Source organism: Schistocerca cancellata, unplaced genomic scaffold (genome assembly GCF_023864275.1).
Source record: "Schistocerca cancellata isolate TAMUIC-IGC-003103 unplaced genomic scaffold, iqSchCanc2.1 HiC_scaffold_872, whole genome shotgun sequence".
In the NCBI taxonomy this organism is placed as follows: Eukaryota; Metazoa; Arthropoda; class Insecta; order Orthoptera; family Acrididae; genus Schistocerca; species Schistocerca cancellata.
In genome coordinates, this window is record NW_026046882.1 from 75,650 (window position 1) to 99,280 (window position 23,631).

The 23,631-nt window shown below is 53.1% G+C and overlaps 15 non-coding genes across 15 annotated transcripts; all 15 read left to right on the forward strand.

Annotated features, from left to right (window-relative positions):
* The first annotated feature begins 175 nt into the window (after positions 1-175).
* On the forward strand, positions 176-248 carry Trnaa-agc (transfer RNA alanine (anticodon AGC)). The gene has a single exon. It is a non-coding gene; the product is annotated as a tRNA-Ala (tRNA).
* A 1,430-nt stretch (positions 249-1,678) lies between these two features.
* Trnaa-ugc (transfer RNA alanine (anticodon UGC)) lies at positions 1,679-1,751 on the forward strand. Its single transcript has one exon. It is a non-coding gene; the product is annotated as a tRNA-Ala (tRNA).
* Positions 1,752-2,174: 423 nt separating this feature from the next.
* Trnaa-agc (transfer RNA alanine (anticodon AGC)) lies at positions 2,175-2,247 on the forward strand. Its single transcript has one exon. It is a non-coding gene; the product is annotated as a tRNA-Ala (tRNA).
* A 2,142-nt stretch (positions 2,248-4,389) lies between these two features.
* Trnaa-ugc (transfer RNA alanine (anticodon UGC)) lies at positions 4,390-4,462 on the forward strand. Its single transcript has one exon. It is a non-coding gene; the product is annotated as a tRNA-Ala (tRNA).
* A 423-nt stretch (positions 4,463-4,885) lies between these two features.
* Positions 4,886-4,958, forward strand: Trnaa-agc (transfer RNA alanine (anticodon AGC)). The gene has a single exon. It is a non-coding gene; the product is annotated as a tRNA-Ala (tRNA).
* A 2,131-nt stretch (positions 4,959-7,089) lies between these two features.
* Positions 7,090-7,162, forward strand: Trnaa-ugc (transfer RNA alanine (anticodon UGC)). The gene has a single exon. It is a non-coding gene; the product is annotated as a tRNA-Ala (tRNA).
* A 423-nt stretch (positions 7,163-7,585) lies between these two features.
* Positions 7,586-7,658, forward strand: Trnaa-agc (transfer RNA alanine (anticodon AGC)). Its single transcript has one exon. It is a non-coding gene; the product is annotated as a tRNA-Ala (tRNA).
* Positions 7,659-10,156: 2,498 nt separating this feature from the next.
* Positions 10,157-10,229, forward strand: Trnaa-ugc (transfer RNA alanine (anticodon UGC)). Its single transcript has one exon. It is a non-coding gene; the product is annotated as a tRNA-Ala (tRNA).
* Positions 10,230-10,652: 423 nt separating this feature from the next.
* On the forward strand, positions 10,653-10,725 carry Trnaa-agc (transfer RNA alanine (anticodon AGC)). Its single transcript has one exon. It is a non-coding gene; the product is annotated as a tRNA-Ala (tRNA).
* Positions 10,726-14,291: 3,566 nt separating this feature from the next.
* Trnaa-ugc (transfer RNA alanine (anticodon UGC)) lies at positions 14,292-14,364 on the forward strand. Its single transcript has one exon. It is a non-coding gene; the product is annotated as a tRNA-Ala (tRNA).
* A 423-nt stretch (positions 14,365-14,787) lies between these two features.
* Trnaa-agc (transfer RNA alanine (anticodon AGC)) lies at positions 14,788-14,860 on the forward strand. Its single transcript has one exon. It is a non-coding gene; the product is annotated as a tRNA-Ala (tRNA).
* A 3,210-nt stretch (positions 14,861-18,070) lies between these two features.
* Positions 18,071-18,143, forward strand: Trnaa-ugc (transfer RNA alanine (anticodon UGC)). The gene has a single exon. It is a non-coding gene; the product is annotated as a tRNA-Ala (tRNA).
* Positions 18,144-18,566: 423 nt separating this feature from the next.
* Positions 18,567-18,639, forward strand: Trnaa-agc (transfer RNA alanine (anticodon AGC)). The gene has a single exon. It is a non-coding gene; the product is annotated as a tRNA-Ala (tRNA).
* Positions 18,640-22,561: 3,922 nt separating this feature from the next.
* On the forward strand, positions 22,562-22,634 carry Trnaa-ugc (transfer RNA alanine (anticodon UGC)). The gene has a single exon. It is a non-coding gene; the product is annotated as a tRNA-Ala (tRNA).
* Positions 22,635-23,057: 423 nt separating this feature from the next.
* On the forward strand, positions 23,058-23,130 carry Trnaa-agc (transfer RNA alanine (anticodon AGC)). The gene has a single exon. It is a non-coding gene; the product is annotated as a tRNA-Ala (tRNA).
* Positions 23,131-23,631: the final 501 nt, after the last annotated feature.

Sequence of the window (23,631 nt, forward strand, 5' to 3'; positions counted from 1 at the left end):
ATTTTCGACGTTGTGCGTGCCACTTTAATTTTGGCCAACTACGATTCGATACAGAATGCAGAAAACCTGAAAGACACCCTCGCGGCCACATTGAGAGTAGTGTTTGTCTGCGGAATAATGAGAGTGCAAGGGTCTGTGGTATTGATATGGTTGTATGTAGCACTATTTGTCATCAGGGGGCGTAGCTCAGATGGTAGAGCGCTCGCTTAGCATGCGAGAGGTACTGGGATCGATACCCAGCGCCTCCAGAATTTTTAACACACCAACATGTCCACACTGCCATGCAAGTGGAATAATTCACAGCCAGCGAATGTGTCAAGGCAGATACAAGCGAACGATTAGCAGCCACAATTGGCAAGCGTACTGTTACGCGCAAGAAGCACCCTCCTCCCACCGCTACACTGAATTTAGAAACAGTACAAGTCCTCCCTTAAGATTCTCAAACCTATGTCGGAAAGATCTGCCTTGCGCCGAGTTCACAAAAATCCCACTGCACATTCCCATTCTTTACGTGCAGTCGGCTGCTACTGGTGTTGCTAGTTGTGACTGCTGATGACAGATGCCGTAGCAATCAATTCATGGAGTGAGTTGTATGTTTTGCGATACTCTGTCTCTGACAAGCAAGCAGAGGTGACATAGGCGCGAACACGGGAAGGTTGCAGCCCCTCGCTGCCTGCAGACACCGAGCAGCCACACTAGGTGGGCGGCCTAAGCCGTAGGCGAAATGTGCTCACTCGCTTGGGCGCGACGTCAAGCTCTAAATAAGGCTGTCACTAGCGTGAGCGTTGCGTGAGCGTCGTGTAAAGTCGGAAAAGTCGTCTGCATTGGTGAGTGCCATGTTTGGGGAGCGTTTCGTAGTTTGCGCAGTGCAATGGAGACGCGGAAACGTGTTGTGGCCCAGTCTTTTGCAGTTGGACGACAAGAGTGGTACACAGTAGTAAAGTGCGAGGCAGTGAGTTGGCATGAACTGTCGAGTGCACAATGGGGCTTCAGATGTGCGAACACGGGAAGGTTGCAGCCCCTCGCTGCCTGCAGACACCGAGCAGCCACACTAGGTGGGCGGCCTAAGCCGTAGGCGAAATGTGCTCACTCGCTTGGGCGCGACGTCAAGCTCTAAATAAGGCTGTCACTAGCGTGAGCGTTGCGTGAGCGTCGTGTAAAGTCGGAAAAGTCGTCTGCATTGGTGAGTGCCATGTTTGGGGAGCGTTTCGTAGTTTGCGCAGTGCAATGGAGACGCGGAAACGTGTTGTGGCCCAGTCTTTTGCAGTTGGACGACAAGAGTGGTACACAGTAGTAAAGTGCGAGGCAGTGAGTTGGCATGAACAGTCGAGTGCACAATGGGGCTTCAGATGTGCTTGTTACCTGAGGCGCGGTGTGATTGCCGACAAGGAGTGAAAACGGAGCAATTTGTGACTGTCCTTTCGAGAAATGGCTCTGAGCACTATGGGTCTCAACTGCTGTGGTCATCAGTCGACAGTCCTTTCAATTTAAGACGTTAAATACAGACGGAATTTGTAGTCGTAACACCAGAACATCGAAACTACTTGGAACTCATGTGTATATGAACGTGACCACGCCTTTGTACACTGGTCCCTTCACCCCTACAAACCAACCAACCATCAGGTCCGTGCACTTCAGAGTAGCAAAGAAAGGAAAACAGCGCAGCTCTGTTGCGCTTGGGGGCGTAGCTCAGTTGGTAGAGCGTTCGCTTTGCATGTGAAAGGTCCCGGGTTCAAGCCCCGGCGCCTCCATGTTTTGTGGACAGTGCATGGTAAGTGTTGGTCGCGGCGAGCCTAAAGACACGCAAGATGTTGCAAAGCCAGCGTCACAGACTCATATGATGTATACTGACGTAAGGAGCGCTAGACGTAAATGTGAGGACCGGCTGTTGTCGAGGTGTCATCGACTGCAAATCTGTCTTAGGTATAACGGCCTAACCTCAATGAAGTCTAGAGAGTGGACAACACGTCCGTCTTACTCAGAGTGGTGGCCGAACGCTATTTTCGACGTTGTGCGTGCCACTTTAATTTTGGCCAACTACGATTCGATACAGAATGCCGAAAACCTGAAAGACACCCTCGCGGCCACATTGAGAGTAGTGTTTGTCTGCGGAATAATGAGAGTGCAAGGGTCTGTGGTATTGATATGGTTGTATGTAGCACTATTTGTCATCAGGGGGCGTAGCTCAGATGGTAGAGCGCTCGCTTAGCATGCGAGAGGTACTGGGATCGATACCCAGCGCCTCCAGAATTTTTAACACACCAACATGTCCACACTGCCATGCAAGTGGAATAATTCACAGCCAGCGAATGTGTCAAGGCAGATACGAGCGAACGATTAGCAGCCACAATTGGCAAGCGTACTGTTACGCGCAAGAAGCACCCTCCTCCCACCGCTACACTGAATTTAGAAACAGTACAAGTCCTCCCTTAAGATTCTCAAACCTATGTCGGAAAGATCTGCCTTGCGCCGAGTTCACAAAAATCCCACTGCACATTCCCATTCTTTACGTGCAGTCGGCTGCTACTGGTGTTGCTAGTTGTGACTGCTGATGACAGATGCCGTAGCAATCAATTCATGGAGTGAGTTGTATGTTTTGCGATACTCTGTCTCTGACAAGCAAGCAGAGGTGACATAGGCGCGAACACGGGAAGGTTGCAGCCCCTCGCTGCCTGCAGACACCGAGCAGCCACACTAGTTGGGCGGCCTAAGCCGTAGGCGAAATGTGCTCACTCGCTTGGGCGCGACGTCAAGCTCTAAATAAGGCTGTCACTAGCGTGAGCGTTGCGTGAGCGTCGTGTAAAGTCGGAAAAGTCGTCTGCATTGGTGAGTGCCATGTTTGGGGAGCGTTTCGTAGTTTGCGCAGTGCAATGGAGACGCGGAAACGTGTTGTGGCCCAGTCTTTTGCAGTTGGACGACAAGAGTGGTACACAGTAGTAAAGTGCGAGGCAGTGAGTTCGCATGAACAGTTGAGTGCACAATGGGGCTTCAGATGTGCGAACACGGGAAGGTTGCAGCCCCTCGCTGCCTGCAGACACCGAGCAGCCACACTAGGTGGGCGGCCTAAGCCGTAGGCGATATGTGCTCACTCGCTTGGGCGCGACGTCAAGCTCTAAATAAGGCTGTCACTAGCGTGAGCGTTGCGTGAGCGTCGTGTAAAGTCGGAAAAGTCGTCTGCATTGGTGAGTGCCATGTTTGGGGAGCGTTTCGTAGTTTGCGCAGTGCAATGGAGACGCGGAAACGTGTTGTGGCCCAGTCTTTTGCAGTTGGACGACAAGAGTGGTACACAGTAGTAAAGTGCGAGGCAGTGAGTTGGCATGAACTGTCGAGTGCACAATGGGGCTTCAGATGTGCGAACACGGGAAGGTTGCAGCCCCTCGCTGCCTGCAGACACCGAGCAGCCACACTAGGTGGGCGGCCTAAGCCGTAGGCGAAATGTGCTCACTCGCTTGGGCGCGACGTCAAGCTCTAAATAAGGCTGTCACTAGCGTGAGCGTTGCGTGAGCGTCGTGTAAAGTCGGAAAAGTCGTCTGCATTGGTGAGTGCCATGTTTGGGGAGCGTTTCGTAGTTTGCGCAGTGCAATGGAGACGCGGAAACGTGTTGTGGCCCAGTCTTTTGCAGTTGGACGACAAGAGTGGTACACAGTAGTAAAGTGCGAGGCAGTGAGTTGGCATGAACTGTCGAGTGCACAATGGGGCTTCAGATGTGCGAACACGGGAAGGTTGCAGCCCCTCGCTGCCTGCAGACACCGAGCAGCCACACTAGGTGGGCGGCCTAAGCCGTAGGCGAAATGTGCTCACTCGCTTGGGCGCGACGTCAAGCTCTAAATAAGGCTGTCACTAGCGTGAGCGTTGCGTGAGCGTCGTGTAAAGTCGGAAAAGTCGTCTGCATTGGTGAGTGCCATGTTTGGGGAGCGTTTCGTAGTTTGCGCAGTGCAATGGAGACGCGGAAACGTGTTGTGGCCCAGTCTTTTGCAGTTGGACGACAAGAGTGGTACACAGTAGTAAAGTGCGAGGCAGTGAGTTGGCATGAACAGTCGAGTGCACAATGGGGCTTCAGATGTGCTTGTTACCTGAGGCGCGGTGTGATTGCCGACAAGGAGTGAAAACGGAGCAATTTGTGACTGTCCTTTCGAGAAATGGCTCTGAGCACTATGGGTCTCAACTGCTGTGGTCATCAGTCGACAGTCCTTTCAATTTAAGACGTTAAATACAGACGGAATTTGTAGTCGTAACACCAGAACATCGAAACTACTTGGAACTCATGTGTATATGAACGTGACCACGCCTTTGTACACTGGTCCCTTCACCCCTACAAACCAACCAACCATCAGGTCCGTGCACTTCAGAGTAGCAAAGAAAGGAAAACAGCGCAGCTCTGTTGCGCTTGGGGGCGTAGCTCAGTTGGTAGAGCGTTCGCTTTGCATGTGAAAGGTCCCGGGTTCAAGCCCCGGCGCCTCCATGTTTTGTGGACAGTGCATGGTAAGTGTTGGTCGCGGCGAGCCTAAAGACACGCAAGATGTTGCAAAGCCAGCGTCACAGACTCATATGATGTATACTGACGTAAGGAGCGCTAGACGTAAATGTGAGGACCGGCTGTTGTCGAGGTGTCATCGACTGCAAATCTGTCTTAGGTATAACGGCCTAACCTCAATGAAGTCTAGAGAGTGGACAACACGTCCGTCTTACTCAGAGTGGTGGCCGAACGCTATTTTCGACGTTGTGCGTGCCACTTTAATTTTGGCCAACTACGATTCGATACAGAATGCAGAAAACCTGAAAGACACCCTCGCGGCCACATTGAGAGTAGTGTTTGTCTGCGGAATAATGAGAGTGCAAGGGTCTGTGGTATTGATATGGTTGTATGTAGCACTATTTGTCATCAGGGGGCGTAGCTCAGATGGTAGAGCGCTCGCTTAGCATGCGAGAGGTACTGGGATCGATACCCAGCGCCTCCAGAATTTTTAACACACCAACATGTCCACACTGCCATGCAAGTGGAATAATTCACAGCCAGCGAATGTGTCAAGGCAGATACGAGCGAACGATTAGCAGCCACAATTGGCAAGCGTACTGTTACGCGCAAGAAGCACCCTCCTCCCACCGCTACACTGAATTTAGAAACAGTACAAGTCCTCCCTTAAGATTCTCAAACCTATGTCGGAAAGATCTGCCTTGCGCCGAGTTCACAAAAATCCCACTGCACATTCCCATTCTTTACGTGCAGTCGGCTGCTACTGGTGTTGCTAGTTGTGACTGCTGATGACAGATGCCGTAGCAATCAATTCATGGAGTGAGTTGTATGTTTTGCGATACTCTGTCTCTGACAAGCAAGCAGAGGTGACATAGGCGCGAACACGGGAAGGTTGCAGCCCCTCGCTGCCTGCAGACACCGAGCAGCCACACTAGTTGGGCGGCCTAAGCCGTAGGCGAAATGTGCTCACTCGCTTGGGCGCGACGTCAAGCTCTAAATAAGGCTGTCACTAGCGTGAGCGTCGTGTAAAGTCGGAAAAGTCGTCTGCATTGGTGAGTGCCATGTTTGGGGAGCGTTTCGTAGTTTGCGCAGTGCAATGGAGACGCGGAAACGTGTTGTGGCCCAGTCTTTTGCAGTTGGACGACAAGAGTGGTACACAGTAGTAAAGTGCGAGGCAGTGAGTTGGCATGAACAGTCGAGTGCACAATGGGGCTTCAGATGTGCGAACACGGGAAGGTTGCAGCCCCTCGCTGCCTGCAGACACCGAGCAGCCACACTAGGTGGGCGGCCTAAGCCGTAGGCGAAATGTGCTCACTCGCTTGGGCGCGACGTCAAGCTCTAAATAAGGCTGTCACTAGCGTGAGCGTTGCGTGAGCGTCGTGTAAAGTCGGAAAAGTCGTCTGCATTGGTGAGTGCCATGTTTGGGGAGCGTTTCGTAGTTTGCGCAGTGCAATGGAGACGCGGAAACGTGTTGTGGCCCAGTCTTTTGCAGTTGGACGACAAGAGTGGTACACAGTAGTAAAGTGCGAGGCAGTGAGTTGGCATGAACTGTCGAGTGCACAATGGGGCTTCAGATGTGCGAACACGGGAAGGTTGCAGCCCCTCGCTGCCTGCAGACACCGAGCAGCCACACTAGGTGGGCGGTCTAAGCCGTAGGCGAAATGTGCTCACTCGCTTGGGCGCGACGTCAAGCTCTAAATAAGGCTGTCACTAGCGTGAGCGTTGCGTGAGCGTCGTGTAAAGTCGGAAAAGTCGTCTGCATTGGTGAGTGCCATGTTTGGGGAGCGTTTCGTAGTTTGCGCAGTGCAATGGAGACGCGGAAACGTGTTGTGGCCCAGTCTTTTGCAGTTGGACGACAAGAGTGGTACACAGTAGTAAAGTGCGAGGCAGTGAGTTGGCATGAACTGTCGAGTGCACAATGGGGCTTCAGATGTGCGAACACGGGAAGGTTGCAGCCCCTCGCTGCCTGCAGACACCGAGCAGCCACACTAGGTGGGCGGCCTAAGCCGTAGGCGAAATGTGCTCACTCGCTTGGGCGCGACGTCAAGCTCTAAATAAGGCTGTCACTAGCGTGAGCGTTGCGTGAGCGTCGTGTAAAGTCGGAAAAGTCGTCTGCATTGGTGAGTGCCATGTTTGGGGAGCGTTTCGTAGTTTGCGCAGTGCAATGGAGACGCGGAAACGTGTTGTGGCCCAGTCTTTTGCAGTTGGACGACAAGAGTGGTACACAGTAGTAAAGTGCGAGGCAGTGAGTTGGCATGAACAGTCGAGTGCACAATGGGGCTTCAGATGTGCTTGTTACCTGAGGCGCGGTGTGATTGCCGACAAGGAGTGAAAACGGAGCAATTTGTGACTGTCCTTTCGAGAAATGGCTCTGAGCACTATGGGTCTCAACTGCTGTGGTCATCAGTCGACAGTCCTTTCAATTTAAGACGTTAAATACAGACGGAATTTGTAGTCGTAACACCAGAACATCGAAACTACTTGGAACTCATGTGCATATGAACGTGACCGCGCCTTTGTACACTGGTCCCTTCACCCCTACAAACCAACCAACCATCAGGTCCGTGCACTTCAGAGTAGCAAAGAAAGGAAAACAGCGCAGCTCTGTTGCGCTTGGGGGCGTAGCTCAGTTGGTAGAGCGTTCGCTTTGCATGTGAAAGGTCCCGGGTTCAAGCCCCGGCGCCTCCATGTTTTGTGGACAGTGCATGGTAAGTGTTGGTCGCGGCGAGCCTAAAGACACGCAAGATGTTGCAAAGCCAGCGTCACAGACTCATATGATGTATACTGACGTAAGGAGCGCTAGACGTAAATGTGAGGACCGGCTGTTGTCGAGGTGTCATCGACTGCAAATCTGTCTTAGGTATAACGGCCTAACCTCAATGAAGTCTAGAGAGTGGACAACACGTCCGTCTTACTCAGAGTGGTGGCCGAACGCTATTTTCGACGTTGTGCGTGCCACTTTAATTTTGGCCAACTACGATTCGATACAGAATGCAGAAAACCTGAAAGACACCCTCGCGGCCACATTGAGAGTAGTGTTTGTCTGCGGAATAATGAGAGTGCAAGGGTCTGTGGTATTGATATGGTTGTATGTAGCACTATTTGTCATCAGGGGGCGTAGCTCAGATGGTAGAGCGCTCGCTTAGCATGCGAGAGGTACTGGGATCGATACCCAGCGCCTCCAGAATTTTTAACACACCAACATGTCCACACTGCCATGCAAGTGGAATAATTCACAGCCAGCGAATGTGTCAAGGCAGATACAAGCGAACGATTAGCAGCCACAATTGGCAAGCGTACTGTTACGCGCAAGAAGCACCCTCCTCCCACCGCTACACTGAATTTAGAAACAGTACAAGTCCTCCCTTAAGATTCTCAAACCTATGTCGGAAAGATCTGCCTTGCGCCGAGTTCACAAAAATCCCACTGCACATTCCCATTCTTTACGTGCAGTCGGCTGCTACTGGTGTTGCTAGTTGTGACTGCTGATGACAGATGCCGTAGCAATCAATTCATGGAGTGAGTTGTATGTTTTGCGATACTCTGTCTCTGACAAGCAAGCAGAGGTGACATAGGCGCGAACACGGGAAGGTTGCAGCCCCTCGCTGCCTGCAGACACCGAGCAGCCACACTAGTTGGGCGGCCTAAGCCGAAGGCGAAATGTGCTCACTCGCTTGGGCGCGACGTCAAGCTCTAAATAAGGCTGTCACTAGCGTGAGCGTTGCGTGAGCGTCGTGTAAAGTCGGAAAAGTCGTCTGCATTGGTGAGTGCCATGTTTGGGGAGCGTTTCGTAGTTTGCGCAGTGCAATGGAGACGCGGAAACGTGTTGTGGCCCAGTCTTTTGCAGTTGGACGACAAGAGTGGTACACAGTAGTAAAGTGCGAGGCAGTGAGTTGGCATGAACAGTCGAGTGCACAATGGGGCTTCAGATGTGCGAACACGGGAAGGTTGCAGCCCCTCGCTGCCTGCAGACACCGAGCAGCCACACTAGGTGGGCGGCCTAAGCCGTAGGCGAAATGTGCTCACTCGCTTGGGCGCGACGTCAAGCTCTAAATAAGGCTGTCACTAGCGTGAGCGTTGCGTGAGCGTCGTGTAAAGTCGGAAAAGTCGTCTGCATTGGTGAGTGCCATGTTTGGGGAGCGTTTCGTAGTTTGCGCAGTGCAATGGAGACGCGGAAACGTGTTGTGGCCCAGTCTTTTGCAGTTGGACGACAAGAGTGGTACACAGTAGTAAAGTGCGAGGCAGTGAGTTGGCATGAACTGTCGAGTGCACAATGGGGCTTCAGATGTGCGAACACGGGAAGGTTGCAGCCCCTCGCTGCCTGCAGACACCGAGCAGCCACACTAGGTGGGCGGCCTAAGCCGTAGGCGAAATGTGCTCACTCGCTTGGGCGCGACGTCAAGCTCTAAATAAGGCTGTCACTAGCGTGAGCGTTGCGTGAGCGTCGTGTAAAGTCGGAAAAGTCGTCTGCATTGGTGAGTGCCATGTTTGGGGAGCGTTTCGTAGTTTGCGCAGTGCAATGGAGACGCGGAAACGTGTTGTGGCCCAGTCTTTTGCAGTTGGACGACAAGAGTGGTACACAGTAGTAAAGTGCGAGGCAGTGAGTTGGCATGAACTGTCGAGTGCACAATGGGGCTTCAGATGTGCGAACACGGGAAGGTTGCAGCCCCTCGCTGCCTGCAGACACCGAGCAGCCACACTAGGTGGGCGGCCTAAGCCGTAGGCGAAATGTGCTCACTCGCTTGGGCGCGACGTCAAGCTCTAAATAAGGCTGTCACTAGCGTGAGCGTTGCGTGAGCGTCGTGTAAAGTCGGAAAAGTCGTCTGCATTGGTGAGTGCCATGTTTGGGGAGCGTTTCGTAGTTTGCGCAGTGCAATGGAGACGCGGAAACGTGTTGTGGCCCAGTCTTTTGCAGTTGGACGACAAGAGTGGTACACAGTAGTAAAGTGCGAGGCAGTGAGTTGGCATGAACTGTCGAGTGCACAATGGGGCTTCAGATGTGCGAACACGGGAAGGTTGCAGCCCCTCGCTGCCTGCAGACACCGAGCAGCCACACTAGGTGGGCGGCCTAAGCCGTAGGCGAAATGTGCTCACTCGCTTGGGCGCGACGTCAAGCTCTAAATAAGGCTGTCACTAGCGTGAGCGTTGCGTGAGCGTCGTGTAAAGTCGGAAAAGTCGTCTGCATTGGTGAGTGCCATGTTTGGGGAGCGTTTCGTAGTTTGCGCAGTGCAATGGAGACGCGGAAACGTGTTGTGGCCCAGTCTTTTGCAGTTGGACGACAAGAGTGGTACACAGTAGTAAAGTGCGAGGCAGTGAGTTGGCATGAACAGTCGAGTGCACAATGGGGCTTCAGATGTGCTTGTTACCTGAGGCGCGGTGTGATTGCCGACAAGGAGTGAAAACGGAGCAATTTGTGACTGTCCTTTCGAGAAATGGCTCTGAGCACTATGGGTCTCAACTGCTGTGGTCATCAGTCGACAGTCCTTTCAATTTAAGACGTTAAATACAGACGGAATTTGTAGTCGTAACACCAGAACATCGAAACTACTTGGAACTCATGTGTATATGAACGTGACCGCGCCTTTGTACACTGGTCCCTTCACCCCTACAAACCAACCAACCATCAGGTCCGTGCACTTCAGAGTAGCAAAGAAAGGAAAACAGCGCAGCTCTGTTGCGCTTGGGGGCGTAGCTCAGTTGGTAGAGCGTTCGCTTTGCATGTGAAAGGTCCCGGGTTCAAGCCCCGGCGCCTCCATGTTTTGTGGACAGTGCATGGTAAGTGTTGGTCGCGGCGAGCCTAAAGACACGCAAGATGTTGCAAAGCCAGCGTCACAGACTCATATGATGTATACTGACGTAAGGAGAGCAAGACGTAAATGTGAGGACCGGCTGTTGTCGAGGTGTCATCGACTGCAAATCTGTCTTAGGTATAACGGCCTAACCTCAATGAAGTCTAGAGAGTGGACAACACGTCCGTCTTACTCAGAGTGGTGGCCGAACGCTATTTTCGACGTTGTGCGTGCCACTTTAATTTTGGCCAACTACGATTCGATACAGAATGCAGAAAACCTGAAAGACACCCTCGCGGCCACATTGAGAGTAGTGTTTGTCTGCGGAATAATGAGAGTGCAAGGGTCTGTGGTATTGATATGGTTGTATGTAGCACTATTTGTCATCAGGGGGCGTAGCTCAGATGGTAGAGCGCTCGCTTAGCATGCGAGAGGTACTGGGATCGATACCCAGCGCCTCCAGAATTTTTAACACACCAACATGTCCACACTGCCATGCAAGTGGAATAATTCACAGCCAGCGAATGTGTCAAGGCAGATACGAGCGAACGATTAGCAGCCACAGTTGGCAAACGTACTGTTACGCGCAAGAAGCACCCTCCTCCCACCGCTACACTGAATTTAGAAACAGTACAAGTCCTCCCTTAAGATTCTCAAACCTATGTCGGAAAGATCTGCCTTGCGCCGAGTTCACAAAAATCCCACTGCACATTCCCATTCTTTACGTGCAGTCGGCTGCTACTGGTGTTGCTAGTTGTGACTGCTGATGACAGATGCCGTAGCAATCAATTCATGGAGTGAGTTGTATGTTTTGCGATACTCTGCCTCTGACAAGCAAGCAGAGGTGACATAGGCGCGAACACGGGAAGGTTGCAGCCCCTCGCTGCCTGCAGACACCGAGCAGCCACACTAGGTGGGCGGCCTAAGCCGTAGGCGAAATGTGCTCACTCGCTTGGGCGCGACGTCAAGCTCTAAATAAGGCTGTCACTAGCGTGAGCGTTGCGTGAGCGTCGTGTAAAGTCGGAAAAGTCGTCTGCATTGGTGAGTGCCATGTTTGGGGAGCGTTTCGTAGTTTGCGCAGTGCAATGGAGACGCGGAAACGTGTTGTGGCCCAGTCTTTTGCAGTTGGACGACAAGAGTGGTACACAGTAGTAAAGTGCGAGGCAGTGAGTTGGCATGAACAGTCGAGTGCACAATGGGGCTTCAGATGTGCGAACACGGGAAGGTTGCAGCCCCTCGCTGCCTGCAGACACCGAGCAGCCACACTAGGTGGGCGGCCTAAGCCGTAGGCGAAATGTGCTCACTCGCTTGGGCGCGACGTCAAGCTCTAAATAAGGCTGTCACTAGCGTGAGCGTTGCGTGAGCGTCGTGTAAAGTCGGAAAAGTCGTCTGCATTGGTGAGTGCCATGTTTGGGGAGCGTTTCGTAGTTTGCGCAGTGCAATGGAGACGCCGAAACGTGTTGTGGCCCAGTCTTTTGCAGTTGGACGACAAGAGTGGTACACAGTAGTAAAGTGCGAGGCAGTGAGTTGGCATGAACTGTCGAGTGCACAATGGGGCTTCAGATGTGCGAACACGGGAAGGTTGCAGCCCCTCGCTGCCTGCAGACACCGAGCAGCCACACTAGGTGGGCGGCCTAAGCCGTAGGCGAAATGTGCTCACTCGCTTGGGCGCGACGTCAAGCTCTAAATAAGGCTGTCACTAGCGTGAGCGTTGCGTGAGCGTCGTGTAAAGTCGGAAAAGTCGTCTGCATTGGTGAGTGCCATGTTTGGGGAGCGTTTCGTAGTTTGCGCAGTGCAATGGAGACGCGGAAACGTGTTGTGGCCCAGTCTTTTGCAGTTGGACGACAAGAGTGGTACACAGTAGTAAAGTGCGAGGCAGTGAGTTGGCATGAACTGTCGAGTGCACAATGGGGCTTCAGATGTGCGAACACGGGAAGGTTGCAGCCCCTCGCTGCCTGCAGACACCGAGCAGCCACACTAGGTGGGCGGCCTAAGCCGTAGGCGAAATGTGCTCACTCGCTTGGGCGCGACGTCAAGCTCTAAATAAGGCTGTCACTAGCGTGAGCGTTGCGTGAGCGTCGTGTAAAGTCGGAAAAGTCGTCTGCATTGGTGAGTGCCATGTTTGGGGAGCGTTTCGTAGTTTGCGCAGTGCAATGGAGACGCGGAAACGTGTTGTGGCCCAGTCTTTTGCAGTTGGACGACAAGAGTGGTACACAGTAGTAAAGTGCGAGGCAGTGAGTTGGCATGAACTGTCGAGTGCACAATGGGGCTTCAGATGTGCGAACACGGGAAGGTTGCAGCCCCTCGCTGCCTGCAGACACCGAGCAGCCACACTAGGTGGGCGGCCTAAGCCGTAGGCGAAATGTGCTCACTCGCTTGGGCGCGACGTCAAGCTCTAAATAAGGCTGTCACTAGCGTGAGCGTTGCGTGAGCGTCGTGTAAAGTCGGAAAAGTCGTCTGCATTGGTGAGTGCCATGTTTGGGGAGCGTTTCGTAGTTTGCGCAGTGCAATGGAGACGCGGAAACGTGTTGTGGCCCAGTCTTTTGCAGTTGGACGACAAGAGTGGTACACAGTAGTAAAGTGCGAGGCAGTGAGTTGGCATGAACTGTCGAGTGCACAATGGGGCTTCAGATGTGCGAACACGGGAAGGTTGCAGCCCCTCGCTGCCTGCAGACACCGAGCAGCCACACTAGGTGGGCGGCCTAAGCCGTAGGCGAAATGTGCTCACTCGCTTGGGCGCGACGTCAAGCTCTAAATAAGGCTGTCACTAGCGTGAGCGTTGCGTGAGCGTCGTGTAAAGTCGGAAAAGTCGTCTGCATTGGTGAGTGCCATGTTTGGGGAGCGTTTCGTAGTTTGCGCAGTGCAATGGAGACGCGGAAACGTGTTGTGGCCCAGTCTTTTGCAGTTGGACGACAAGAGTGGTACACAGTAGTAAAGTGCGAGGCAGTGAGTTGGCATGAACTGTCGAGTGCACAATGGGGCTTCAGATGTGCGAACACGGGAAGGTTGCAGCCCCTCGCTGCCTGCAGACACCGAGCAGCCACACTAGGTGGGCGGCCTAAGCCGTAGGCGAAATGTGCTCACTCGCTTGGGCGCGACGTCAAGCTCTAAATAAGGCTGTCACTAGCGTGAGCGTTGCGTGAGCGTCGTGTAAAGTCGGAAAAGTCGTCTGCATTGGTGAGTGCCATGTTTGGGGAGCGTTTCGTAGTTTGCGCAGTGCAATGGAGACGCGGAAACGTGTTGTGGCCCAGTCTTTTGCAGTTGGACGACAAGAGTGGTACACAGTAGTAAAGTGCGAGGCAGTGAGTTGGCATGAACTGTCGAGTGCACAATGGGGCTTCAGATGTGCGAACACGGGAAGGTTGCAGCCCCTCGCTGCCTGCAGACACCGAGCAGCCACACTAGGTGGGCGGCCTAAGCCGTAGGCGAAATGTGCTCACTCGCTTGGGCGCGACGTCAAGCTCTAAATAAGGCTGTCACTAGCGTGAGCGTTGCGTGAGCGTCGTGTAAAGTCGGAAAAGTCGTCTGCATTGGTGAGTGCCATGTTTGGGGAGCGTTTCGTAGTTTGCGCAGTGCAATGGAGACGCGGAAACGTGTTGTGGCCCAGTCTTTTGCAGTTGGACGACAAGAGTGGTACACAGTAGTAAAGTGCGAGGCAGTGAGTTGGCATGAACAGTCGAGTGCACAATGGGGCTTCAGATGTGCTTGTTACCTGAGGCGCGGTGTGATTGCCGACAAGGAGTGAAAACGGAGCAATTTGTGACTGTCCTTTCGAGAAATGGCTCTGAGCACTATGGGTCTCAACTGCTGTGGTCATCAGTCGACAGTCCTTTCAATTTAAGACGTTAAATACAGACGGAATTTGTAGTCGTAACACCAGAACATCGAAACTACTTGGAACTCATGTGTATATGAACGTGACCGCGCCTTTGTACACTGGTCCCTTCACCCCTACAAACCAACCAACCATCAGGTCCGTGCACTTCAGAGTAGCAAAGAAAGGAAAACAGCGCAGCTCTGTTGCGCTTGGGGGCGTAGCTCAGTTGGTAGAGCGTTCGCTTTGCATGTGAAAGGTCCCGGGTTCAAGCCCCGGCGCCTCCATGTTTTGTGGACAGTGCATGGTAAGTGTTGGTCGCGGCGAGCCTAAAGACACGCAAGATGTTGCAAAGCCAGCGTCACAGACTCATATGATGTATACTGACGTAAGGAGAGCAAGACGTAAATGTGAGGACCGGCTGTTGTCGAGGTGTCATCGACTGCAAATCTGTCTTAGGTATAACGGCCTAACCTCAATGAAGTCTAGAGAGTGGACAACACGTCCGTCTTACTCAGAGTGGTGGCCGAACGCTATTTTCGACGTTGTGCGTGCCACTTTAATTTTGGCCAACTACGATTCGATACAGAATGCAGAAAACCTGAAAGACACCCTCGCGGCCACATTGAGAGTAGTGTTTGTCTGCGGAATAATGAGAGTGCAAGGGTCTGTGGTATTGATATGGTTGTATGTAGCACTATTTGTCATCAGGGGGCGTAGCTCAGATGGTAGAGCGCTCGCTTAGCATGCGAGAGGTACTGGGATCGATACCCAGCGCCTCCAGAATTTTTAACACACCAACATGTCCACACTGCCATGCAAGTGGAATAATTCACAGCCAGCGAATGTGTCAAGGCAGATACGAGCGAACGATTAGCAGCCACAGTTGGCAAACGTACTGTTACGCGCAAGAAGCACCCTCCTCCCACCGCTACACTGAATTTAGAAACAGTACAAGTCCTCCCTTAAGATTCTCAAACCTATGTCGGAAAGATCTGCCTTGCGCCGAGTTCACAAAAATCCCACTGCACATTCCCATTCTTTACGTGCAGTCGGCTGCTACTGGTGTTGCTAGTTGTGACTGCTGATGACAGATGCCGTAGCAATCAATTCATGGAGTGAGTTGTATGTTTTGCGATACTCTGCCTCTGACAAGCAAGCAGAGGTGACATAGGCGCGAACACGGGAAGGTTGCAGCCCCTCGCTGCCTGCAGACACCGAGCAGCCACACTAGGTGGGCGGCCTAAGCCGTAGGCGAAATGTGCTCACTCGCTTGGGCGCGACGTCAAGCTCTAAATAAGGCTGTCACTAGCGTGAGCGTTGCGTGAGCGTCGTGTAAAGTCGGAAAAGTCGTCTGCATTGGTGAGTGCCATGTTTGGGGAGCGTTTCGTAGTTTGCGCAGTGCAATGGAGACGCGGAAACGTGTTGTGGCCCAGTCTTTTGCAGTTGGACGACAAGAGTGGTACACAGTAGTAAAGTGCGAGGCAGTGAGTTGGCATGAACAGTCGAGTGCACAATGGGGCTTCAGATGTGCGAACACGGGAAGGTTGCAGCCCCTCGCTGCCTGCAGACACCGAGCAGCCACACTAGGTGGGCGGCCTAAGCCGTAGGCGAAATGTGCTCACTCGCTTGGGCGCGACGTCAAGCTCTAAATAAGGCTGTCACTAGCGTGAGCGTTGCGTGAGCGTCGTGTAAAGTCGGAAAAGTCGTCTGCATTGGTGAGTGCCATGTTTGGGGAGCGTTTCGTAGTTTGCGCAGTGCAATGGAGACGCCGAAACGTGTTGTGGCCCAGTCTTTTGCAGTTGGACGACAAGAGTGGTACACAGTAGTAAAGTGCGAGGCAGTGAGTTGGCATGAACTGTCGAGTGCACAATGGGGCTTCAGATGTGCGAACACGGGAAGGTTGCAGCCCCTCGCTGCCTGCAGACACCGAGCAGCCACACTAGGTGGGCGGCCTAAGCCGTAGGCGAAATGTGCTCACTCGCTTGGGCGCGACGTCAAGCTCTAAATAAGGCTGTCACTAGCGTGAGCGTTGCGTGAGCGTCGTGTAAAGTCGGAAAAGTCGTCTGCATTGGTGAGTGCCATGTTTGGGGAGCGTTTCGTAGTTTGCGCAGTGCAATGGAGACGCGGAAACGTGTTGTGGCCCAGTCTTTTGCAGTTGGACGACAAGAGTGGTACACAGTAGTAAAGTGCGAGGCAGTGAGTTGGCATGAACTGTCGAGTGCACAATGGGGCTTCAGATGTGCGAACACGGGAAGGTTGCAGCCCCTCGCTGCCTGCAGACACCGAGCAGCCACACTAGGTGGGCGGCCTAAGCCGTAGGCGAAATGTGCTCACTCGCTTGGGCGCGACGTCAAGCTCTAAATAAGGCTGTCACTAGCGTGAGCGTTGCGTGAGCGTCGTGTAAAGTCGGAAAAGTCGTCTGCATTGGTGAGTGCCATGTTTGGGGAGCGTTTCGTAGTTTGCGCAGTGCAATGGAGACGCGGAAACGTGTTGTGGCCCAGTCTTTTGCAGTTGGACGACAAGAGTGGTACACAGTAGTAAAGTGCGAGGCAGTGAGTTGGCATGAACTGTCGAGTGCACAATGGGGCTTCAGATGTGCGAACACGGGAAGGTTGCAGCCCCTCGCTGCCTGCAGACACCGAGCAGCCACACTAGGTGGGCGGCCTAAGCCGTAGGCGAAATGTGCTCACTCGCTTGGGCGCGACGTCAAGCTCTAAATAAGGCTGTCACTAGCGTGAGCGTTGCGTGAGCGTCGTGTAAAGTCGGAAAAGTCGTCTGCATTGGTGAGTGCCATGTTTGGGGAGCGTTTCGTAGTTTGCGCAGTGCAATGGAGACGCGGAAACGTGTTGTGGCCCAGTCTTTTGCAGTTGGACGACAAGAGTGGTACACAGTAGTAAAGTGCGAGGCAGTGAGTTGGCATGAACTGTCGAGTGCACAATGGGGCTTCAGATGTGCGAACACGGGAAGGTTGCAGCCCCTCGCTGCCTGCAGACACCGAGCAGCCACACTAGGTGGGCGGCCTAAGCCGTAGGCGAAATGTGCTCACTCGCTTGGGCGCGACGTCAAGCTCTAAATAAGGCTGTCACTAGCGTGAGCGTTGCGTGAGCGTCGTGTAAAGTCGGAAAAGTCGTCTGCATTGGTGAGTGCCATGTTTGGGGAGCGTTTCGTAGTTTGCGCAGTGCAATGGAGACGCGGAAACGTGTTGTGGCCCAGTCTTTTGCAGTTGGACGACAAGAGTGGTACACAGTAGTAAAGTGCGAGGCAGTGAGTTGGCATGAACTGTCGAGTGCACAATGGGGCTTCAGATGTGCGAACACGGGAAGGTTGCAGCCCCTCGCTGCCTGCAGACACCGAGCAGCCACACTAGGTGGGCGGCCTAAGCCGTAGGCGAAATGTGCTCACTCGCTTGGGCGCGACGTCAAGCTCTAAATAAGGCTGTCACTAGCGTGAGCGTTGCGTGAGCGTCGTGTAAAGTCGGAAAAGTCGTCTGCATTGGTGAGTGCCATGTTTGGGGAGCGTTTCGTAGTTTGCGCAGTGCAATGGAGACGCGGAAACGTGTTGTGGCCCAGTCTTTTGCAGTTGGACGACAAGAGTGGTACACAGTAGTAAAGTGCGAGGCAGTGAGTTGGCATGAACAGTCGAGTGCACAATGGGGCTTCAGATGTGCTTGTTACCTGAGGCGCGGTGTGATTGCCGACAAGGAGTGAAAACGGAGCAATTTGTGACTGTCCTTTCGAGAAATGGCTCTGAGCACTATGGGTCTCAACTGCTGTGGTCATCAGTCGACAGTCCTTTCAATTTAAGACGTTAAATACAGACGGAATTTGTAGTCGTAACACCAGAACATCGAAACTACTTGGAACTCATGTGTATATGAACGTGACCGCGCCTTTGTACACTGGTCCCTTCACCCCTACAAACCAACCAACCATCAGGTCCGTGCACTTCAGAGTAGCAAAGAAAGGAAAACAGCGCAGCTCTGTTGCGCTTGGGGGCGTAGCTCAGTTGGTAGAGCGTTCGCTTTGCATGTGAAAGGTCCCGGGTTCAAGCCCCGGCGCCTCCATGTTTTGTGGACAGTGCATGGTAAGTGTTGGTCGCGGCGAGCCTAAAGACACGCAAGATGTTGCAAAGCCAGCGTCACAGACTCATATGATGTATACTGACGTAAGGAGAGCAAGACGTAAATGTGAGGACCGGCTGTTGTCGAGGTGTCATCGACTGCAAATCTGTCTTAGGTATAACGGCCTAACCTCAATGAAGTCTAGAGAGTGGACAACACGTCCGTCTTACTCAGAGTGGTGGCCGAACGCTATTTTCGACGTTGTGCGTGCCACTTTAATTTTGGCCAACTACGATTCGATACAGAATGCAGAAAACCTGAAAGACACCCTCGCGGCCACATTGAGAGTAGTGTTTGTCTGCGGAATAATGAGAGTGCAAGGGTCTGTGGTATTGATATGGTTGTATGTAGCACTATTTGTCATCAGGGGGCGTAGCTCAGATGGTAGAGCGCTCGCTTAGCATGCGAGAGGTACTGGGATCGATACCCAGCGCCTCCAGAATTTTTAACACACCAACATGTCCACACTGCCATGCAAGTGGAATAATTCACAGCCAGCGAATGTGTCAAGGCAGATACGAGCGAACGATTAGCAGCCACAATTGGCAAGCGTACTCTTACGCGCAAGAAGCACCCTCCTCCCACCGCTACACTGAATTTAGAAACAGTACAAGTCCTCCCTTAAGATTCTCAAACCTATGTCGGAAAGATCTGCCTTGCGCCGAGTTCACAAAAATCCCACTGCACATTCCCATTCTTTACGTGCAGTCGGCTGCTACTGGTGTTGCTAGTTGTGACTGCTGATGACAGATGCCGTAGCAATCAATTCATGGAGTGAGTTGTATGTTTTGCGATACTCTGCCTCTGACAAGCAAGCAGAGGTGACATAGGCGCGAACACGGGAAGGTTGCAGCCCCTCGCTGCCTGCAGACACCGAGCAGCCACACTAGGTGGGCGGCCTAAGCCGTAGGCGAAATGTGCTCACTCGCTTGGGCGCGACGTCAAGCTCTAAATAAGGCTGTCACTAGCGTGAGCGTTGCGTGAGCGTCGTGTAAAGTCGGAAAAGTCGTCTGCATTGGTGAGTGCCATGTTTGGGGAGCGTTTCGTAGTTTGCGCAGTGCAATGGAGACGCGGAAACGTGTTGTGGCCCAGTCTTTTGCAGTTGGACGACAAGAGTGGTACACAGTAGTAAAGTGCGAGGCAGTGAGTTGGCATGAACAGTCGAGTGCACAATGGGGCTTCAGATGTGCGAACACGGGAAGGTTGCAGCCCCTCGCTGCCTGCAGACACCGAGCAGCCACACTAGGTGGGCGGCCTAAGCCGTAGGCGAAATGTGCTCACTCGCTTGGGCGCGACGTCAAGCTCTAAATAAGGCTGTCACTAGCGTGAGCGTTGCGTGAGCGTCGTGTAAAGTCGGAAAAGTCGTCTGCATTGGTGAGTGCCATGTTTGGGGAGCGTTTCGTAGTTTGCGCAGTGCAATGGAGACGCGGAAACGTGTTGTGGCCCAGTCTTTTGCAGTTGGACGACAAGAGTGGTACACAGTAGTAAAGTGCGAGGCAGTGAGTTGGCATGAACAGTCGAGTGCACAATGGGGCTTCAGATGTGCGAACACGGGAAGGTTGCAGCCCCTCGCTGCCTGCAGACACCGAGCAGCCACACTAGGTGGGCGGCCTAAGCCGTAGGCGAAATGTGCTCACTCGCTTGGGCGCGACGTCAAGCTCTAAATAAGGCTGTCACTAGCGTGAGCGTTGCGTGAGCGTCGTGTAAAGTCGGAAAAGTCGTCTGCATTGGTGAGTGCCATGTTTGGGGAGCGTTTCGTAGTTTGCGCAGTGCAATGGAGACGCGGAAACGTGTTGTGGCCCAGTCTTTTGCAGTTGGACGACAAGAGTGGTACACAGTAGTAAAGTGCGAGGCAGTGAGTTGGCATGAACTGTCGAGTGCACAATGGGGCTTCAGATGTGCGAACACGGGAAGGTTGCAGCCCCTCGCTGCCTGCAGACACCGAGCAGCCACACTAGGTGGGCGGCCTAACCCGTAGGCGAAATGTGCTCACTCGCTTGGGCGCGACGTCAAGCTCTAAATAAGGCTGTCACTAGCGTGAGCGTTGCGTGAGCGTCGTGTAAAGTCGGAAAAGTCGTCTGCATTGGTGAGTGCCATGTTTGGGGAGCGTTTCGTAGTTTGCGCAGTGCAATGGAGACGCGGAAACGTGTTGTGGCCCAGTCTTTTGCAGTTGGACGACAAGAGTGGTACACAGTAGTAAAGTGCGAGGCAGTGAGTTGGCATGAACAGTCGAGTGCACAATGGGGCTTCAGATGTGCGAACACGGGAAGGTTGCAGCCCCTCGCTGCCTGCAGACACCGAGCAGCCACACTAGGTGGGCGGCCTAAGCCGTAGGCGAAATGTGCTCACTCGCTTGGGCGCGACGTCAAGCTCTAAATAAGGCTGTCACTAGCGTGAGCGTTGCGTGAGCGTCGTGTAAAGTCGGAAAAGTCGTCTGCATTGGTGAGTGCCATGTTTGGGGAGCGTTTCGTAGTTTGCGCAGTGCAATGGAGACGCGGAAACGTGTTGTGGCCCAGTCTTTTGCAGTTGGACGACAAGAGTGGTACACAGTAGTAAAGTGCGAGGCAGTGAGTTGGCATGAACTGTCGAGTGCACAATGGGGCTTCAGATGTGCGAACACGGGAAGGTTGCAGCCCCTCGCTGCCTGCAGACACCGAGCAGCCACACTAGGTGGGCGGCCTAAGCCGTAGGCGAAATGTGCTCACTCGCTTGGGCGCGACGTCAAGCTCTAAATAAGGCTGTCACTAGCGTGAGCGTTGCGTGAGCGTCGTGTAAAGTCGGAAAAGTCGTCTGCATTGGTGAGTGCCATGTTTGGGGAGCGTTTCGTAGTTTGCGCAGTGTAATGGAGACGCGGAAACGTGTTGTGGCCCAGTCTTTTGCAGTTGGACGACAAGAGTGGTACACAGTAGTAAAGTGCGAGGCAGTGAGTTGGCATGAACTGTCGAGTGCACAATGGGGCTTCAGATGTGCGAACACGGGAAGGTTGCAGCCCCTCGCTGCCTGCAGACACCGAGCAGCCACACTAGGTGGGCGGCCTAAGCCGTAGGCGAAATGTGCTCACTCGCTTGGGCGCGACGTCAAGCTCTAAATAAGGCTGTCACTAGCGTGAGCGTTGCGTGAGCGTCGTGTAAAGTCGGAAAAGTCGTCTGCATTGGTGAGTGCCATGTTTGGGGAGCGTTTCGTAGTTTGCGCAGTGCAATGGAGACGCGGAAACGTGTTGTGGCCCAGTCTTTTGCAGTTGGACGACAAGAGTGGTACACAGTAGTAAAGTGCGAGGCAGTGAGTTGGCATGAACTGTCGAGTGCACAATGGGGCTTCAGATGTGCGAACACGGGAAGGTTGCAGCCCCTCGCTGCCTGCAGACACCGAGCAGCCACACTAGGTGGGCGGCCTAAGCCGTAGGCGAAATGTGCTCACTCGCTTGGGCGCGACGTCAAGCTCTAAATAAGGCTGTCACTAGCGTGAGCGTTGCGTGAGCGTCGTGTAAAGTCGGAAAAGTCGTCTGCATTGGTGAGTGCCATGTTTGGGGAGCGTTTCGTAGTTTGCGCAGTGCAATGGAGACGCGGAAACGTGTTGTGGCCCAGTCTTTTGCAGTTGGACGACAAGAGTGGTACACAGTAGTAAAGTGCGAGGCAGTGAGTTGGCATGAACTGTCGAGTGCACAATGGGGCTTCAGATGTGCGAACACGGGAAGGTTGCAGCCCCTCGCTGCCTGCAGACACCGAGCAGCCACACTAGGTGGGCGGCCTAAGCCGTAGGCGAAATGTGCTCACTCGCTTGGGCGCGACGTCAAGCTCTAAATAAGGCTGTCACTAGCGTGAGCGTTGCGTGAGCGTCGTGTAAAGTCGGAAAAGTCGTCTGCATTGGTGAGTGCCATGTTTGGGGAGCGTTTCGTAGTTTGCGCAGTGCAATGGAGACGCGGAAACGTGTTGTGGCCCAGTCTTTTGCAGTTGGACGACAAGAGTGGTACACAGTAGTAAAGTGCGAGGCAGTGAGTTGGCATGAACAGTCGAGTGCACAATGGGGCTTCAGATGTGCTTGTTACCTGAGGCGCGGTGTGATTGCCGACAAGGAGTGAAAACGGAGCAATTTGTGACTGTCCTTTCGAGAAATGGCTCTGAGCACTATGGGTCTCAACTGCTGTGGTCATCAGTCGACAGTCCTTTCAATTTAAGACGTTAAATACAGACGGAATTTGTAGTCGTAACACCAGAACATCGAAACTACTTGGAACTCATGTGTATATGAACGTGACCGCGCCTTTGTACACTGGTCCCTTCACCCCTACAAACCAACCAACCATCAGGTCCGTGCACTTCAGAGTAGCAAAGAAAGGAAAACAGCGCAGCTCTGTTGCGCTTGGGGGCGTAGCTCAGTTGGTAGAGCGTTCGCTTTGCATGTGAAAGGTCCCGGGTTCAAGCCCCGGCGCCTCCATGTTTTGTGGACAGTGCATGGTAAGTGTTGGTCGCGGCGAGCCTAAAGACACGCAAGATGTTGCAAAGCCAGCGTCACAGACTCATATGATGTATACTGACGTAAGGAGAGCAAGACGTAAATGTGAGGACCGGCTGTTGTCGAGGTGTCATCGACTGCAAATCTGTCTTAGGTATAACGGCCTAACCTCAATGAAGTCTAGAGAGTGGACAACACGTCCGTCTTACTCAGAGTGGTGGCCGAACGCTATTTTCGACGTTGTGCGTGCCACTTTAATTTTGGCCAACTACGATTCGATACAGAATGCAGAAAACCTGAAAGACACCCTCGCGGCCACATTGAGAGTAGTGTTTGTCTGCGGAATAATGAGAGTGCAAGGGTCTGTGGTATTGATATGGTTGTATGTAGCACTATTTGTCATCAGGGGGCGTAGCTCAGATGGTAGAGCGCTCGCTTAGCATGCGAGAGGTACTGGGATCGATACCCAGCGCCTCCAGAATTTTTAACACACCAACATGTCCACACTGCCATGCAAGTGGAATAATTCACAGCCAGCGAATGTGTCAAGGCAGATACGAGCGAACGATTAGCAGCCACAATTGGCAAGCGTACTGTTACGCGCAAGAAGCACCCTCCTCCCACCGCTACACTGAATTTAGAAACAGTACAAGTCCTCCCTTAAGATTCTCAAACCTATGTCGGAAAGATCTGCCTTGCGCCGAGTTCACAAAAATCCCACTGCACATTCCCATTCTTTACGTGCAGTCGGCTGCTACTGGTGTTGCTAGTTGTGACTGCTGATGACAGATGCCGTAGCAATCAATTCATGGAGTGAGTTGTATGTTTTGCGATACTCTGCCTCTGACAAGCAAGCAGAGGTGACATAGGCGCGAACACGGGAAGGTTGCAGCCCCTCGCTGCCTGCAGACACCGAGCAGCCACACTAGGTGGGCGGCCTAAGCCGTAGGCGAAATGTGCTCACTCGCTTGGGCGCGAC